The sequence below is a fragment of the Drosophila ananassae genome, chromosome 2L, assembly GCF_017639315.1.
Source record: "Drosophila ananassae strain 14024-0371.13 chromosome 2L, ASM1763931v2, whole genome shotgun sequence".
Classification (NCBI taxonomy): domain Eukaryota; kingdom Metazoa; phylum Arthropoda; class Insecta; order Diptera; family Drosophilidae; genus Drosophila; species Drosophila ananassae.
The window spans coordinates 20,446,122-20,465,139 of NC_057927.1; the positions used below are offsets into that span (position 1 = coordinate 20,446,122).

The 19,018-nt window shown below is 41.3% G+C and overlaps 1 protein-coding gene across 5 annotated transcripts in view; it reads left to right on the forward strand.

Moving 5' to 3' along the window:
* Window positions 1-19,018, forward strand: part of LOC6501535 — a 65,525-nt gene that overhangs the window by 35,087 nt on the left and 11,420 nt on the right. For 2 of the 5 annotated variants that reach the window (XM_044714384.1, XM_044714389.1), the window contains exon 3: window positions 13,685-13,775. The exons of 2 other annotated variants lie outside the window; for them this stretch is intronic. The gene's annotated coding sequence lies outside the window, so the exon portion shown is untranslated. Of the gene's footprint in view, window positions 1-6,193; window positions 6,935-13,684; window positions 13,776-19,018 lie in introns of those variants that run through there. One more of the 5 variants, XM_032455266.2, reaches the window with a different exon arrangement.

The window sequence follows — 19,018 nt, forward strand, 5'->3', positions numbered from 1 at the left end:
TGAAATGTTAAAATTATGAACAGCAATTCAACCCAAGATGCAAACAAGCTTCAGCTAATGGAGTCGGGTCGATCTCCATCTGATTCGACCGTTCGAACGATCGATCGATCGATCCATCCCATCGGATCTGAACTGAACGGAACGGAACGAAACGGATCGGATCGAACAGATCGTCGCACGGTTAATGGCGTGAATTATTTACCGATTTTAATGCCAAGCCAATACCCACAATACCAACAACACCACAGGTCCAACACACCACCAAAAAATGGAAAAACAAAAACAAATACAAAATAAAACCAATATCGATCAGACACTGCTGCGCCTTTGTGATTATGTGCTGCATTGATTGTTGTTAATACTTTTGCGGCATGTCATTGCTTTTATTTAAAACAAATCGTAAATGTTTAAATGCCGCTAGCTTTTGGAGCTGCCGCCGACGCTAGCTCTGAAGTTTTTAAAGTTGGGAACCCGGGACATTGCTCAATGGCTAGGTTTGCTTTAGCTTTGGCCATAGATTTTGTGGCTATAGGTGGTTACTGTACGGTGGCTATCGGTGGCATTCGGTGGCTCGTTTAAGGTGTGTCCCGGCCCGGAGACCTTATAAAAATAAACAACAATGAAATGAGACTCTGCGCTATCGCTATTGAGTGCGTTAAATGCCGTGTATGTGGAGCAGTTTGATTTTGTGAAACGCCCCGCTCAGAAAAAACAACAATGAAACGGCCTAAAAAGATCAACAATAATAATTTTTTTTTCCTTTTTTTTTTGGCTGAGGTGGCTACTTAAATAAACAGATCTCGGGACTGAAGTGGCCGGAGCCGCAAGAGGGGGGAGATAATGAAAAATAGCGGCATCAAGTTGAACAAAAATAAACCACTCTTTGAGATATTTTAATCATAATAATAGACAACAGCCACAAAAAAGCTGACAAGAGCCTTTGTCCGAATGTCAGTCTTAATAAAGGCGCAAAACTTTATTTTAAACGTTTTTTAATGACGTCAATGAGTATGCAATTGTTTCGCCCTGTATGTGTGAATATAGTCCGATTTAAGACTTAAAAATTTGAATAGGCCATACCACGCACTTCGTGCTGCCGTCTTCCCTCACAAAACAAAATATCAGCATTGACTTTCCCAAAAACTGAGCCCTTTGTTTTCACTACCTTGGGTTCTTTTTGCCGACATACTTAGTTCCATTTCTAATTTGAAGCCTGACAAAATTGAAACTGACACCCAGAAACCCCGACGAAATCCTGATCCGACACCTACGACATGACATCACGTACAAATATCGCTAGCACGATTTTGCACTATTTTTAAATTTATCCAACACCTGCGCAAAAAATAAAAATTATCTGAGAAAATTGAAATGAAAATGGAGATGCCAGGAGATCAGCAGAGATCACGCTGAACATGAAAAGCATGAAAAGCGTTTCGTATTTTCAAGTCGAGAATATAGGTGAGGCCTTTGCGCCAATATCGGATTGAGGGACTAAGGACTGCCCCTCGGGGGATGCAAATTGTTTTGCACTTGAAAACGAAAGAGTTTTCGGAGACTCGAAGGCGAGGCGTTGGAGATCATTAAGCTTAACGCACGACATTTCCGTTTTAATCAACCACCCGCTACCAGCGAAATTAACTCAATTCACAAAAGCAGCCAAAAATGACAGAAACAACGCGACTCGGAGGAGATTTACAGATTGACTGTGAGTCGTGAGTGTTAGGTTTTTGTGGGCTTATGCTGAATTTGGATACACTTTAAAGGTTTACAAATATGTTGCTAAATTTACCAGTTTTAATCATTTAATTAAATTTTCTCATAGCTAATAGCAACTACCTCCTTACGATTGGATTAAAAATTTTCACATCAAATACTTTATAAGCTGTATAGATAAATGTGGCCACATAACTCACAGCCATACCATTATTCCAATCATGCGAACATCCAACTGCATTCCTATCAATCTCGCCGGCACTTCTCCACATCTCCTAACCTCCTCAACCTTCATGCCTGGCAATCTGAGCTGCCAAACCAACACGATCTGCAGAAATGTCTTGCGGAAAAAAGAGTAAACATAAAAATTAACTTACCAAGAAAAGAGCTGGGGTAGCAGCTCGGTGCTGGAGGAGAGGATCGGATCGAGGGGGGGCTAGAAAACGGAATTTCATGGCTCAATGAAAAGGCCAGCTGAAGAACTAATAAACATCAGGCGGCACCGCGGCAACACCGACAGCCAACAGCCACAAGAAATGGCTTCAAAAATATAGTTCATAGGCATTGTGATTGCCTTCAATAAATTGCAAATAATTTCGACCTCATTTCGCTGGGCTGGCCAACGCCACACGGTCACGGACAACGCCTCTTAAAAAAAATAGAAAAATACAAAAAAATACAACGCCAAACGCCAGCTCCTTTGGAGCCAACTGAGCCACCTCCGCAACATAGAGCTCTGCGTGATATAATTTCTGAGATCTATAGACAGATCGGAGTGCTCCAAAAAATATACCACGCATGTGCACTGCACACACACGGATTTAGTGCGCCGTCATAAATTTTCCTGCGACTCTGTTCGACTTCTTTTTAATTAAATTGCTATCAAATGTCAAGTTTACATGCCGGAGCGCCAGCTGCGGTAGAAAATCCAGAGTGTATTTCGAGCCGGAGTCGAAGTGGAAGTCGGAATCGGAATGGGAATCAGAGTCGGAGTCGGGGGCAGGCAAAAGCAAAGCAAACACTTGTCATCTTGACAGGCCAAACAAAGCGTGACAGACGCAGGGAGCTAGAGAAAGAGTGGTTGGGGGGAGGAGGCTGGGGGGTTTTCCCCTAACGAGGGTCATTCAATGAGTTGAGACTGCATTTGCATTTGCATAGGATACCCACACAAACAGACCCAGTGCACCTGGCAAATGTGGGCAACACTCGTGGACGCGGACTTGGACATGTTTAAGTAATTGCGCGCGTGCGTGGTGGCAAACAATTGAGACACACTGTGTACACACAGTGCTGACTGAGCTTAGGCTCTAGCCTTTGTTTTTGTTTTGGTTGGATTTTGGCTCTGGTGTTTGGCCTCAGCTTGGGCCAATGATTTTGGGCTTTGTCCGTTGTCGTCTACAGTGTGTCTTTTGATAGTTTTGCGGCGATAAGCGCGACATGTCAGCGTCAGAGTCAACTCGAGATTCAGATTCCGCCTGGAGTTTAGCGTGGCAGCTTTAGATTTCGAGCACAATATATTTTGTCAGCTCAAACGGTGTACATAATAGCCCAGAGATAAGATTGTAATGGGCCGGTTAAGCGGCTCATAAATCATTGGCATGGAAATTGCTTTTCCATGATAGACAACTTGTTGCCTGGGATAGTTAGCGGTGGTATCCGATGTGTCCGTATATTTGCCGCCACACTGACTTCCGCAAGGCAAGGCGAAACCTGCAAACTAAGTCATTTTAAGCAGCACTTTTCACTTTCCGCTAAACACTCGACATCCGCTCGACATTTTGGCCAGCTCCGGGAGGGGGCTAGCTCACCGGTGAGCTGGTGAAAAGTTCATTTAGAAAACAAACAAACAAAAACTTAAACTCATTTTCATAACAGCCGCCACCGGTCAGCATCGTGAATGTGCAGCTTTTTATTTGTCTTTCTTTTTGGCCCAGAGCCTCAGTCTGGTATGCGTTTCCTGCGACGATTTCTAAGTAGAAATATGCTGGGAAATGAAGAGCTAAATGGTGAAAATAGTTAAAGCAATTGCGGAAAGGAATTTTTGAGAAATTGGAGTTAACAGCAAGATGCAAAGATGATATACTCAAGTATACTAGATTTAGCTTTTTAAAGTGACTAAAAATTACGTCTAATTTCATTATTATAAAAAATTATCAAATTCCGATCCATTTTTTAAGTCTTTAAGATATAATATAATACAAAATAGAATGGTTTAAAATTCCTACCTCCCAACCCTTTGACACAGTTGCCTAGAAAATATTCCATTTGCGGCGTTTCCGCCTTTAAACGTCCATTTAACAATGCAAAGTTTGCCGCAAGGGCATGTAAAGTGCCAAAAAAAAAATAGAAATCAAATTCCACTCCTTATGTGGTGAGGGGCTGCTCCCAACTATACAAATTTCCTTCTGTATATAATATGATTGATTGCCCCGTTGACCTGGAAACGTAGCAAACTAATAGTTACACTTAACAATGGGACCAGGGGACAGTGAAGCCCTACACATAGAAATCATACCAACATTTTTATACACATATGGTTTATAATGAAAATGGGTCAAGCGGGGCGGTGAGCAGGCTCCACGAAGATGAAATAATAAATGCTGCATTCCGGGAGTTGCCTATGAAACAAGGAGCGGGGGTACAGGTAGCTGCAACATTTCGAGAGGGAATTTATTCCAAAACGCTAGACTGCCCCATGACGTGGCGCTATTTTATTTTTCGGGCATCTGGGCAGTTGACGAAAGCGGCAAGTTAATGAGCTGCCCCCGATCTGTGTTATTCTTCTGATTACTAGGTTTTTTACATTATTATATGTATGTTGCGCCCGCCTCCCGTTTTCCCCCCACTACCACTACCACTGAGATTTCAATTTCACTTTTTCATGTATGGTAGAGAGCCTGGCAGTGTTGTCAGGCCGTCATGCTAGTTGATTTTTTCATGCGGAGAACAAAAGACTTAGGCAGCGAACTTGTTTTGGGCCACCGCATGGGTAATTAAAAAACCGTTAATATTGGGAACCCTCCACTTCCACCGTGGCTCGGGTGTCAAATCAAACATAAAAAGAAATTATTAAAAATTCACAAAAGCCACAGAATATAGATTGAGTCGAAAAAAGATGTGAACCAAATTGAAATTTCGGCGTAGAAATGTGAGAAAAGTCAGCAGGCACACACATCGAGGGTCGTCATAAAATGCAAAACAGATGAACAGCGATATCTGGAGATTGAGGTTCGAGGCAGCCAATAAGCCCGGGTAATGCTCCTCCCTCCTTCCCTCTCCTAACCCTCTCACAGTCCACCCAAAATGTAGCGTTAAGTGCTCAATGGCCACAAAACGGCATTAAGCCATAAAATCGTATCGAAAGAGAAAGAGCCAAAAGAAATGCTCCAAGCCAGACCAAATCCCACAAAAAAGCGAAAGAAACGATTGATGGAGTTCAAATGCATATTGATTGACGTTGAAATGCTCTAAATGGAGCACAACAACCAAGAGGCAGGTGCAAGTCGGTTGCCCCGGCTGTTTTGTGGCTAATAAGTGGCATGAATTAGTGAAACGCTTATGGGGGTCAGGTCGTTGCGGCACGCCACTCAATGAACTGTTTACGGGGAGTTCACTTCCAATGGAAAGGCTTTTAAGAAAAAGCAAAAAAAAATACTGAAACAGTCACAGTCGCAGTTTGAGATCAATGGGCCATTGAGGCGAAACGAAATCGTAAATTCGAAATCATTGACTAAAAGCTTTTGATAAATTATAAACAAGGGGCCATCGCATCAATGAGAGCATTTCAGCCTTTTTTTCTATCAATGGACAGCAGCTGAGACTCCAAGCGGCAGCATAATTGTTGTGAGAAACACACATCCCGCTTCCCGCTTATTTATGGGAAAAATTCAATAGCCTGGGCGTGTCCAACAGCCTTTCCCCCGTTAATAAGATTCTACCAACTCAGGGGTCAAAAGGTTTTTGTTTTCCAAGCCAAAGCTATTTTTGCACTGCTTTGATTAGGAGACGCTCGTAAAATGATAAATTTATGTGGCGAAACGATATCAAAAATGCTGACAGTTTAATGCTCAATGCTATGGCAGCCTATGCAAATTCTAAAAATAATCCCAAGCCACCCATAGAAACCCCAGGCAGACAAAAGAATTAAGCAGCAGGCAGGCGAACTTAAAAATAATTGACAAATATATTAAAGAGCATAAATCAGCATCAGAATCGTCTGAAGAGAGCCAGTCTCTTAACAACAACGATCATCTTCATTGATTTTGTTTTTGGCCAAGACTTTTATTATCGTTTACCGCTTCGACCGGGCCACAACAAACTCATCTTATAATAGTAGAAAAAAAAACTTGAAAACCCCCAAAACCTACAACAAAAAACAATCTACGCCGGCGTCACGCTCTCAGCAACGTTACTGCCAGCGTCGCTGCCGGCTTCGCTGTCGACGTTGCCGCCTGTTGGCCAGCAACTTCTTGGACATGCTGCTGGCCAAGAGCAAGATTTAGTTCAGTTTCAGTTCAGTTTCAAGTGTTTGAGCGTTGCGTGCGTTTCGTTACGAGCTGCGAGCGGAGATTTCGATTTTCGATTTCCGATTTCCGAGCTTTTTGAGCTGCGAGTTTGTTTTGCTTCTTCGGATCGGCTCGAATCGCTTCTCGCCTCTAGTCTCACCGACTTCCGTATAAGTTCACAGCTTTTGCCGTCGGGCTAGCATCAAAAATTTCCATCGCATCGCGAGATTCCTGTCGCCCACCGCTTCGGGTATTTGTCAGTTAAACGGAACGGAAACCGCCAACGGAAGTCGCGATACGGGGCATAGTTTTTAATTAACCCGTTCCCGGGCTGACGTGCGCAAAAATAAGTCAAGTCCAAGAATATTTTCCGGACGTCAAATGCAAATGAAATAGTGGCAAGCTGGTTAAATTTATGAATGCAGGCCGGGAATTATGTTTCGTCTGATAAGACGATGCAATGATTTATGTGTGTGAGAGTGTGACTCGATCTGCCGCCTAACAATCGAGGGCCATAAATAATGGTCATTATGGGCTGAGGCTTGGGAAAAACTAATGAAAATCTTATTGTGTGGCCAAAAAGCAAATATAACACAAATATAAAAGAATCACATACTATAAACGTCAATCTCCATTGTACATATTTTTGTGGATTTATTAAGCTGTTCAAATTGGATAAACTTTCCGACCGCTTTGACCAAAATTTGAAACCGGTAAGTGCAACTTTTGTTGTTTGCTAGTTCGTTGTCCAGGTTTTTTCTCTATATTTTAACCATCCGACATTTATGCTAAGTAGATCCATATTTAAAACAAATTTCTATAGTTTATATATTTAAAGTTAGGCAAATACAGACTTTTCTGCCTTTTAATAGTTTTATCAGACTCTTTGTGGCAAGACACAAAGACAGCACGGCCTTATCGCAGGCATAAATTTAGTTTTTATCGCCATCGTTTTGTATTTGGAAAGTCATGACGTGCAAAACTTAGAAATTCCCCAATCAGTAATCAAAGCCGAAAACCGCAAAACAAAGCAAAACTAAGACTAAATATAAAAAAGGATTTTGACTAAGCTACTTTGTATATGTATAATTTTAAAGAGAACTCAGATTTTTTCTTGGTTCTTTTGTGGCGAAAAAGTGACAAATTAAATACAAAAGTTTACAAACTGCTGATAGCTCATCGCAACGGTATTAAAGCTAGCCTTATCAAAATTTTGACAATCATTTCTTTTCTACCAATTTGAGTGCTCCCATTTAATGGTGGCAAAAATCTCGCTTTGGCGCCCCTCAACCTTTGCTTCGCACAAATTAGTCACTCGGCTTGAGCAAGCCAGCAATAATTATATACTAATTTAGCGTATAATTAGCTAATTAGAACTGCGCAGCAACTGCCGCAAACCCCAAAAACTAAAAACGCACAAAAATGTTCCGGCAACACCTTCCATGCCAAAAAAAAATGTAGAAACAACAACAGTGAGCACTATGAAAAATGCGCAAAAATTCGCGCTTGCGAAAATAGAAAACGACCAGCACCAGGTGAACCCTTGACAAGACCGAAAAACTTGAAAAGCTATTAATCAATCGAGGCTGGCCGCATGTTTGGCTTGCTGTAAATAATAATGACTTCATAATTGATAATTTTGCCAGTTGCTGGAAGAAAGTTAGCCGAACTTTGGCAGTAGCCGTCCGATGCTATAGCACTCGGCCAAGGCACAAGATCCGCTGACACATACGAGGCTCATAAATTAGCCATCAATGAATATTAATCAGTTTTATTTATTTAAATTGTATAAAAATATAATCAATAACAAGCGGGCACTGATGAACAGAAACAACGACGAGAAACTAAACTTTAAGTGTGTGCAGGCAGTAAATTAAAACGAAGTCAATTTTAGATAAGATCCCCAAATGGGAGCACTACAATTTTTCACCGAACTGCCTATGACAGAGATCCGATCGCCAACATAAAACTTAAGGAAAAAAAGAGAAAAAACAATTGGCGCCATATAGCCCAGGGAAAAAGAAACACCTTAATGGCATTTAATTAAAACGAAGGCAATAAAAAACTCAAGGTATTAAAATTATTAAAGTGAAACGTCGCCACTTTAAATTAAAAACGACAAAAACGGAAAATAAAAATAATAAAAAGCAATTCCAAATCAACGTCGCATTCAGCAGTGCAAACAAAAGACTTAAGCAACGAACTCATGGAGAAGATCGGCTTTACTTAACTACACTCGCATATAACTTTGTATTAACTCTTGATCATAGTGTTTGGAGGAACTCGAACACGAGCAGGAACAAAAGACTTAGGCAACGAACTCGCTGGCGCTCTCAGCCCAAAATTATGAATGAATCGAAGCGATTATGGTGTGCAGCTAAAAATAGACAGAAACGACTTAAGGCTAAGAATTTTTAGATTTTCAATGAATGAGCCGTAGCTAAAAAGTTTATTCTAGGAAAAAACAAAAATTTTTAACTAAAATCTTTGCAAAAAATATACAAAAAAAGTTTTGTAGAAAATTGAAACTGTCAAAAAATTTCACTGGAAAAACTTATTATATTTTTTTACTTATGCGTCAACTGCTAAGTTGATTTGTTTATTGTTTGTCAAAAATTAGTCACTCATTTGTCCATTTAACATGGCCAAACCAAGATTTTCTTCAATTAACGGCAAATCTCGTATGTTTGACCAAAAAAGAAAAAAGGCGACAGACGAAGGAAATAAAAGCTGTTAATTTGTTTGGGGTGCCCGATGGGTTGTGAAACCACTGACTGATTGATTTTGTTTATCTTATTCGTTTGGTATTCGTTTTCTAATGTCTAATATTAATAATTAAAACTATGCTTCCAGTGTCATGCAGCCACTAAAATCGGATACGTGTTAAAGCGCCAAAAGGGAGGAATATGCAAATTTTAGAGTTTGCTTTCGGTATTCGGTGTTATCTTTTTTTTTTTGTTCATAATTTTCTATGAAAAATGTTGCTGCTGTTATACTAGCTGCCTGACTAGATACTGCTGTTGCTGTTTTCTCACATAAATCTGCCACAGGCGCTTAGAAAATTTCACCCAAAAGAAACCGGAAGCTTGGCCGCCGAATGGAATGGACCCCGTGAATTTTGTCCGGGTCGCTTCGTCCGGCCGCTTAACGTTAGCGGGTGTTTATCGGAGGTAGAAATTTTCATAAAGTTTTTTTCATACAAGACACGCAGCACATTTCGCACTCCATTTTTTCTCACTTTCGCATAATTGTGGTGGGGTACCCTTATGGCTCTTTTTTTTCGTGAATCTTTTTTTATTTTTAGACTTTGTTCGGGCTCTGCTCTTCCACGCTCCTCATGTCAGACACTTTGTCAAAATAGCATTTGTTACGCTGTCAGTGCCAGCCACCAACGCACTGGACAGCAACAAAGGTAGCAACAACGACGGCAGCGGTGGCAGCAACAGTAACAACAACCAAAGTACAAAAAAAACCAACAACCATAGTAATAACGAGCGTTATCCAAGCATCATCATTATCAACTTTTAACCATCGGTTTATGTTGTTTGCCACCGAAATGATTTAATTTTGACAGACCTTTTTTTGCCTCCCTCTCCGTGAATTTGTGTACATTTTTTCCAGAGTTTCTTTCTCGACTTTTATGTGTGGGAGTTTTTTGGATTTTAATTTAAATTTCTTTGTTGTTGTTCCTGTTGCTGGTGTTGTCTATTTTGGTCATAATTTTTGTCGTCTTGTTGGCACGCATTGTGGTTGTTGTTGCTAGAGTTGCTGGTGTTGCCGTGGCTTGAACTTTATTTGATATGCATTACCCCGGCCTGGCCTGGCATGGCTTTCGTCTTTGTTTATTTCTTCTACGACTTCTCCTTTTTGGCATTAAGTGCTTGTAAATTGGGTCAGTGGGAAGTTACACTTCAGTCGATCATGGTTGTTGTTGCTTGTACTCCACGACGTCATGTGTCATAAATTATTTGTGCTGTGTTTTCATGAATGTGGCGATCTACGAGTATGTTGGGCTGTATCCGTGCTGAGAACTTTTGCCCGGCACTGTGAGCTCTGACATTTTCCCGTTTGATTTTCGTTTGCTTTACTTATTTATTTATTTACTGCCAACTACAAATACCAGACAATTTTCTTAGACTCGCTGCAGCGGCTGCAACTGGTATTTTAAGTGCTTTTGTGCTGGGACGGCATTGATTTGAGTAATGCCAGGTCCAAACACCTTTTCTCTTGTTTACGATCCTCATAAAATTCGCCAGAATGTTTCCAACCCCGGCTTCCTGCCAATTTGTAGGCATAGTACATAAAACGATTTGTTTATCGTTGATGCCGTGTGATCTGATGCAAATTCCCAGAGGATTCACAATAAATTTAACCCTGATTAGCTTTGAGGTTTCATGGTAGAGATGAATTTTTTATTCGAGTCCCCTGCATCTATGCTTTCCAGTCATCCAACCCACCTGCCCCCAACATGATTGCAACCTATATTGGGCCGTAAAAATTCAATGCCCCATCCGCATAATCTCGTCCATGGCTCATTGAATCGGCCATAGAGCTTTGAAACGCGGCAGTCGGCATTCGGCAGTCAGGAAGCGCAATGTGCAATCTGAAGTGATTTTGGCTGTCTGCTGTCTAGACTCGAGATCGAGGCACACTCACATGTGCCAGCTGCAATGCGGCAATGCAGCAACTAACCGAACAAGTGCATCGGGCTTGGGATTCGTTTGGGGTTAGAGGATGCATTTGCAGTGCTTGGCTTGATTTTTATTGACACAAGTTGCTGGCTGACTGCTGACTGCTGCTCTGGCACACATTTTGCATATTTTATGAGTTCGTGTCGATGTCGTTGCCATTGCCGTTGTCGTTGTCGTAGTCGTAGTCATTTTTGTGCAACGTGCTTTTTGTTCTCCGCTCTGCCACAGCTCTTTGCATAATTATTGTGGAACGTATTTTCTTTTGAGTTTGATTCGAATTCTATGTAATGCCAGCTACTGAAGGTGGTTGCTTTTTATGGCCGCATTTAGTGCCTGGTGATGGGGAGCTCGTGTAGCCCATCTGGAAGTACAAATACCCACGGGACATGTGACCCACTTGCTGGAAGATATTGCTACCAGCCCATCTCCCTGCCGCTACCCCTGCCACTGCTCTACCGCTATCCACTGATCGCATCGCATAAATCAAGAACAGTCATTAATGTGCCTGGCATGTGCATAAGCTTTTCGAGCAAATCAACATCGGCTGTGGAGGACCCCCTGCTAAATTAGTTTTCACTATATACCCACTATATATACCCATATATAAACACACAAGTACACGGGGATTTCGCTTGTTAACATTAATAATAACTTGTAATTTGCAGTCGTTGTTGAAAATCACTCACTGAGCGCCGTCAGACGATGGAAACCAACATCCAAAAAAAAACACAAAAAACTAATTACAACATTTTTCACATGTGTATATGTAAACATTCATTCATAATATGGAGCCAGCATAATGTAATGTAAATGAGAAAACCAAGAGACGAGAAGAAACTTGACCAAAAAACGCGCGGACTTTGAAGATCTTCCGCATGGCTGGCTGGGCTTCTGTCTCCCCCGCCCTGCTTCAGGCCGCCCCCCAGTCCCCATGCATACTGTGTATATAGCGGCCATATCTCCCCCCGAGAGTGATCTCAGTGTGTTGTTAATTTCTGTTCATTAAGTCAGAAAATAGCCAGGTTTAATGTTCGAGCGAGGCACAAAATTAATTAAACATTTATCAAAATCAACGCCGCCTCTCATGGCTCCGCGATAACAGAGAAGCTCTGACGATCTGGAGATCTGAAGATCCCCCAAAAAATACACACCGTTGACATTTGGGCATTTTACGAGTATGAGTGGCATTGTTTTGGCTCTTTTCGCTTTTCGGGATCGCTTAACTCTTAACTCATTGTCATTGCTATAGTACTAGTCAAAGTACGAATGCCGCTCGAAATCGTAAACGAAACCGAAACTGAAACCGAAAACGATGCCACAAATTCCAAGCTACGACTTGGATACAGACGTGGACTTCAACATCAATTCGGCTGTCGTTTCGAAATGAAAAATGCTCAAAAACCGACACGACGATCCAAAATAAGAAAAAAAAGAAGACAAAATCCAGCTAAAACCAAAGAAACACTTGGGCTCGTTATTCTTAGCTTGAGTTTTGTTTTTTTCGGGGGTCTCTTATTTTTTCTTGGATTTTTTGTTTTATTTCGCTTTTTGCCTGGCCTGTCCAATGCGATTCAGGCTCCGATGTGGATGGCCCAGTACTTGAATTGCACTTGAGTGCTGTAAATACATATTTTTAAAGGCTGCCTGGCCGGCTGGGAAGTTGAAACGAATCTCGAATGCCCTCCCTGAAGGCAGATGAGCCCAAAATATCGGATCGAGATGAGCCTAGCTTATTATGAGGTCAGCGGCGGGCTTTTGAAGTCATCATTGAGGCTGTCAAAAGTCATTCAGCAGGTCACTTGAAACTAATATCTATCGACAAAGTTGTACAGGCGAAAGCGGGTAAAAATTTGGGTTGACTGAAGATTCTAGGGAAACTGCAATTTGCTTCAATCAGAGCTGGGTGGTCTTGGGAAACTATATAAAAAATATGAAGTAAAAACTTTATTTATTAGTCAGTTACAATTTTTAATATATAAGTGCTATATGGACTCCTTGGGAGAGAACTTTACCCCTGAAAAATGTGTTTTACTTTTCGATTTTACTTTTTACCTTCGGCTCCTGTTGCTTGTTTTGGCCGTGTTGTTACTTTTGTTGCCGCTCTGTAAGTCTTTCGCGTTTTTTGGCAATTTGGGTTACATTGGCCGCTGTCCGAAAAATTATCTGGCACTTATATTCACGCTTAATTGGCATTTTTTATGAAACTCGAGCGTGCTGAAAAGTGCAGCAGCAACAGCAACACGGGCAGCAACACAACAGCAAACACAAACAAACATTCGTGCTCTTCTCGAGACTCCTTATGCGGTTTCTCCCGGTCTCTGACAATGACACTGGCACTCAAAATCAAAGGAGTAAAATCAATTTAATGAGCAAAACATGCAATAAATTACATAGCCAGACAAATGAATTTTATTTATTTCATTTTCCATCCTTTTCAACAAATTGGGTCACATATGTTTTAAAGGAATTTGTTGTTGCTCCACATTTGTTTTTTTGGATTTTTGTATTTTTGATTTGGTTTCGTTTTCGAATCGATCTGATCAGGAAATGACCGGACCAGCGGCCAAGCAAATTTCAGTATTAATAATTTGAATTTTATTAATTCGATATTGAAGCAATTTATTTTATTTTGCCTCTATCTTGATTGTTGTTCCTATGATGTTTCTTAATTTTTTTTATTTTGGCAAATGACAAAACGAGTTCCCCCAATAGGTTGACCTTTTGCTTAATGCTATGCATGATTCTAAAGCCGTTGTGTGTTTATTGTTTCAGTGAGACTGTCCGGCAATATGTCAGAGTCAGTGCCGTAAACTGGACCAACACAACAGTAGCGACATCCCCACAGCCACCAGGTCAATAAAATGTAAGTTGAGGAATTTAAAAAGGCATTCAATCAAACGCATCGGGCCACTCACCTAGATCGATTTATTTGACATCAATGGCGTATGGGGCAAATAAAAGGCTGCACAGCTCCGGTTATTTGTGGTAATCAAAATGACTGATGAGCCAGCTCCATAAACTGGTTCGCATCTATTGCCCAACGCGTGGGCGTTTTATTGTTTTGGCTTGGTAGCTTTGGTAGCCAGAAATTAGAAATCTTTGATTCGATTTTAAATGCAAATCGATTTCGATCGCTATATTTAAATGCGTCTAAATTCGATTTGTTGCCTTTGTCTTAAGCTCGAAATTTGAAATATTTTCGTAGTATTGATTTCTATTTGGTAGCCGTCCCGCTGCGCCAACACCGCATCGGTCATACGGACACAAATTAATGAATGGGTTCGCTTGGGAAATTCTATCGGCCGAAGTCGAAGTGGAAGCCATAAGCATGCATCATTGACAAATCGTTGGACAAAGACTCTTTGAATCACTTTGCCAGCTTAAATACTCGTAGTTTGGGCTTTAAGCCGCGATCGCAGCAGCTCAAGTGATAAATGATAGCCAAATGAGACCTGGCTTATGGCCTGCGTACACCTGTTTAGAGTCAACACGTTGTGAATGAATCGCTTCCGGCATGAATGGAATGGAATCATGGGTTTTTGCCAAACGATGCTGCCAACCAGTATCGTTCTTGAGTGCAATTGACTAAACTCCATGTTTATTACTCGAATCTATCAATGGGAATAGAAAACATGTCTTTAATGGTTTTGTCGTTGAATAAACCACTTGTTATTTTATTCATTTAAAAAGGTGCTGAAGGCATCAGTTTTCTTCATCAAAAGCAAAGTTAACCCAGAAAAAGTCAACATCTATGTTTGCTTCGAAGCTATTTGATTCCGCCATTAAATTTCAATTGCTGTCCTGGCATAACTGGCTATAAAGATTTTTCTACGAAAAGTTATAGCCTGAATTGACGGTTTCATAAAAACGTGAACCGTTAAAGCTGAGCAACAAGAAAATCCGCTGATGAACACCCAGATAAATGTCAGATCGCCATGGAATAGATTCACTTCCGAAACGATCCCATCACTCAAAACTGTAGTATTTTTTTCGTTTTACGATTTACGACTTTAAATAAAGAAGCCTTTAGTGGCTCCTCATCCGAGACACCTGCTGAGCCATCTCCACATCAGCATACAGCAAACAGAGCCTGGTCGTCATTATAAAGTCCAATAAATTTTCGCCAATGGTACATAAAAATTTGTCACATAAATTACAATTTGCGTGCTCCTGTCGACTGTCCAACAACGCGCACACTTGTCAGACACAGATGCAAATACTCTGGCTAAAACTAACACACTAACCGACAACCAACCGACTGTTGGCATTTCGCAATGAATTTGTAAGAAGCGAGGCGTCGGGCTGGCCCCAGTCGACCCTAATTGCCATTGAGTGTTGTCCCGGGCAAACGACTAACACTAATTGTGCGTACAACTGCAACTACTCGAACAAATCCCCGAACAGCTCAATTTGCATGCCGCAGAGGGGCGACGGAAGATGCATCTGGGGCCTGCACTCCCGTTAGAGGTGGATGCAGTCCAGCATTCTGGGCAATTAGCCTGGCCGACGGGGCTATCCCGTCCCGATCGGAGTTACGGAGGCTTCACTCCGAAATGGAGCGCAAGCATAAATGTCAGCTTCAATTTAGCGTGCAATTAAAAGGGGATTCGGTGGCCAGGATGGTTACTCTGGGGATTCAATGACAGATCAACGGGGCAACAACTTTATTTGCGGATTCATTTACCTTCTGCAAGATGAATGACTCTGCAGCTGCCGCTGCTGGCGATAAGCGATAAACGCCAATTCAGTGGTAGAAAGTAAGGCGCTCGGAAGACGACTTTCTTTTCTTCTCGGGCAAAGAAAACTTCTGGGCCAGCTTTGAGATAAAAGAAGCTAAATTGTATCTAACTCGATTGTAATTATAATGCTGATTGTGAAAAATTTGGGCGTTGCTCATGCAAATTATCGATTCGATTCAAGCCGATTGGATCTGGCGTCTGGCACGAGTTGGTTTCATAATTAAAATGCAGGCAAAACGGGAAAGAGTTGCGGTCACTCAGAGCTACCGCAAAATGTATAAATTATGCAAAATCAAACAGCAGCAGCAGCAGTGGTAGCGGCAAAAAAGGTATATTTGAACACGAAAAAGCAGAGACCTTAAAATTCATATTGTTAGCAAATGTGGGCATTGTTAGTCGCCTAGCCGCTCGCCGATTGGTCCACTGAAAGTTGGCTCATTAGCATGTTAGGCACACGCCCCACACCACAGCACACGCCCCAAAAAACAAAAAGCAACAAAATATCCACAGCAGGTTGAACTAAGCAGAACTATCCCCTGATAATAGCCACAATGCCCGGACGTACATAGTTGAGTTATCTAGCTCAGATTGTCGATGGCGGTGGTAGCTAGTTGGCCGAGATGCTGTGCCAATAAATCAAAATTATTATCCGCACATTTGGCTGTTTATGGCGGCGCATGCATTGCGACCATTTATGGCCATGGTTCCTGGTTAACGGATAGTCTGGCAAAAACGGCTACAAAAAAATAAATAACAAGAAAGGAAAGCTAACTTCGGGCGGAGCCGAAGTTGATATACCCTTGCAGTTCAGTCGCAGTCCGCTAGGTGGCGCCACGCATCTTATATTATTAGATATGTAGCGGATCGTATATAGTCGGCCGATTCTTATGAATTTTGGCATATTGAATTATTTTTCCCAAAATAGAATCTGTACCAAATCCCATCTTTGTAAATTAAAAAACACCAAAGTTATGCCAATTTCGATCGTTCTATGACAGCTATAGGATATAGTCGGCCGATCCTTATGAAATTTTGTACACAAGATATGTTGGTCAAATATAACATGTGTGGAAAGTCCCAACCCTCTAACTTAAAAAACACCAAAGTTATGGCATTTCCGATCAATCAGTTATATGGCAGCTATAGGATATAGTCGACCGATCCCGGCCGTTCCGACTTATATACTACCTGCAAAGGAAAGAAGGGTGTGTGCAAAGTTTCAACTCGATAGCTCCAAAACTGAGAGACTAGTTTGCGTAGAAACCGACAGACAGACAGACGGACAGACGGACAGACGGACAGACGGACATGCTCATATCAACTCAGGAGGTGATCCTGATCAAGAATATATATACTTTATAGGGTCGGAGATGTCTCCTTCACTGCGTTGCACACTTTTGACCAAAATTATAATACCCTCTGCAAGGGTATAAAAAGCAACAAGCATACAGCAAACGGCCTTTGAAAGAATGCCATAGTCGGATAGACGGAGTAGTCCCAGTCATCGGATCGAAACAGTGGCGCTGGCGTTGGCTTATCTTTCGAACGCAATCTGCGACCTGGAGCCGCTGGAGCAGCTTTAGCAGGCCACATTTGAATATGACGCACGAGTGGGCCAACTAGGGTGTGTGCTAAAAAATCCAGTGCCAGCATCCAGTATTCAACATCCAAGCTGGAAGTCCAAGTGCCAGTGGCCAGGTCTGGGCTTTGCTTTTTCGTCTGTGACTTGTGGTGAGCACGCTTGATTTTCGATCGCCGATAAGAAATTTATAGTTTCGGCTTAAAAGGCATTAGAGTGTAATATATTTAAAGTTTGGCATCGTATCTATATAGCTACATATATTAACAACTAAAGGAGTCGCTCAGCCCATTGTTGCTAAGCCTTTCTGGCTCTGCGGCGACTCCGGCTCAGCCCAGAGCCCGTGGGTGTGTAAATCTATATGCAAATATTTGCATGCCCAGTCGCAATACAAAAGACTTAGGCAACGAACTTGGCTCGGTTGTCATAAAGTCTCTTTGCCATGCACCCGAATAAGCTAGAACGGGACGAAAGGCCGAAGCCAATATTCTTTATAGATCAACTACATGCAATCAATGAGTTGGGGAGTAGAGTTATAGCCGATTGGCACGGTGTTGAATAAATCTAATAAACCAAATGGGAAAATCTATAAAATTAACGATACATGTATGTTTAACATGATGAATGGGAATTATAAGGTGTTTGGAAATTGACTTGAGCTAATTATAATGGAACTCGTAATAGTTATACACTGTTCTACTAAATCAAAAAGATATAAATCAAAAGATTATTAAATGAAAAGAAAATAACACTTCATGTCTGATGAAGAAAAGCAAGAGACTAATTTATTCGGCAGAACCTGTTGGCTATACCTTGCATTTATTTTGTGGCGTGTTTATGTTCAGTGATATGTTTTTAGCTCAATTAATTTTTTCAGGCACAAACCCAATAATTTTCACAGATTTCCCTTTTCTCATTCCCAAGCACCTAATCCAAAATAATCCAGCCATAAAGCGACAAACTCTTGCAAATTCATTTCTATGCAAATTTCTTGTTTCCATTTGGTTTTTTCCTGGAGTTTCACTTTCAATTTGTATTTGTATGGTTTTTGGTGCTTTTGTCACAGTTTCTGTTGCAGTTGCTGCACTTTGTGTTGCATTGTTGTTAGTGTTTTTTTTTGTTTTTTGAGTATGACAATGTGTTTGCTTTGGTTCGCTCCGAGTTAAGTTGAGTTTCTTTTGTCTAGCAGCTGAAATTGTTTTATATGGTAAAATGCAATTTGTGCAACTTGCAAAAGCGACAAACAACAACAGGCTAAGCATCCTTTGCTATATATTGAAAGTGAAGTCTCTTAGCATATTTGTTGTTGTGTCGCTACTGTTTCACTTTGTGAAATTTGCATATTTGCGCACAGCTGCTTTTTCTATTTCTTCTGTGCTTTTCTTCACTTGCCGCTGTTGTCTTCTATTGCATTAATTTTGGCTTCTTGTCGTGGCTAATATGGTTGCTCCCAGGTTGCTGCTGCTGATGTTGCTAGTGCGGCTGCTGCTGTCGTACCCTGATGCTGTTGCAGCAGTTGCTACTGATGTTGCCTCTTTTGTTGATCATGTGCAGCATTTGTCGTTGGTGCTGTTACCACATTCTGCCGCTCAGGCGGTTTGTAATTAATGGTTAATTAATTGAAACGAAGTAGCTGACAATCTTAATGATCCGTAATTTGTTATTATGGTAATTTATACAAGCCGAAGCCACAGCGGCAGCAGCAGCAACAAGAGCTACACCAACACAATAAAGGCCTTATCCGTGGTTGTCGTTGTTGGCGTTTGTCTTGTAAGACATATACAAATA